This window comes from Propithecus coquereli, unplaced genomic scaffold, assembly GCF_000956105.1.
Source record: "Propithecus coquereli isolate 6110/MARCELLA unplaced genomic scaffold, Pcoq_1.0 Scaffold1, whole genome shotgun sequence".
In the NCBI taxonomy this organism is placed as follows: domain Eukaryota; kingdom Metazoa; phylum Chordata; class Mammalia; order Primates; family Indriidae; genus Propithecus; species Propithecus coquereli.
In genome coordinates this window covers 27,830,028-27,831,056 of record NW_012133857.1, presented here as the reverse complement: position 1 = coordinate 27,831,056, position 1,029 = coordinate 27,830,028, and positions in this window count along the sequence as shown.

Genomic DNA, 1,029 nt, shown 5'->3' with positions numbered 1-1,029 from the left:
TCAAACTTCTGGGCTCAAGCGATCCTCCTGCCTCAGCCTCCCAAGTAGCTGGGACTACAGGCATGTGCCACCATGCCCGGCTAATTTTTTCTATATGTTTTTAGTTGTCCAGATAATTTCTTTTTATTTTTTTTTAGTAGAGATGGGGTCTTGCTCTTGCTCAGGCTGGTCTCAAACTCCTGAGCTCAAACAATCCGCCCGCCCACCTCGACCTCCCAGAGTGCTAGGATTACAGGCGTGAGCCACCATGCCGACCTTGAAGAGCAGTGTTTTTTGGTCTTTTTTTTTTTAATTTACAAAACAGATGCATACTTGTAATAAAAGACTCAAGCATTTCAGGAGAGTATATAATAAAAAGTGGCATTCTTCCTCACCACCTGTCAATGCCAATGCACAGAAGTAACTATTATTAACAGCTTGGTTCGTGACATTCCTGATCTTTCCTACATATATATATGGTTTTGTTTTTATGAAAAAAATGGACCATTAAGCCCTTCCTGTTTTATGAACTGTTCCTTGATCTTACGTAGTGTGGATATTTTTCCAAGTTAGGAGCATGTATGTATATATGATACATACATACATACACATTAAAACAAAACCTCATAGACCTCATTCCCATCCTGTCTTTCTCCCCCTCTCTTGGATTACTGCAGTAGCTCCTCACTTATGTAGTGTGGATATTTTTCCAAGTTAGGAACATATATGTATATATGATACATACATACACATTAAAATAAAAGCTCATCGACTGCATTCCCATTCTGTCTTCTCCCCCTCTCTTGGATTACTGCAGTAGCGCCTCACAGTTCTCCCTGCCTTTACCTTTAACTCACCTACAGATTCTTCTCCCTGCAGTGGCCAAAGTAATTCTTTTAAAATGTCAAGTGAAAGGTCAAAGTCCTTACAGTAGGCTCTGAGGCCCCACGTGATGCGGCCCCTCCTTTCCTCTCTGACTGCTTTCTCACTAACTGCTCCAGCACACTCGGCCACACTCCCTGCCTTGGGGGCTGTGCTCTGGCTGGCCAC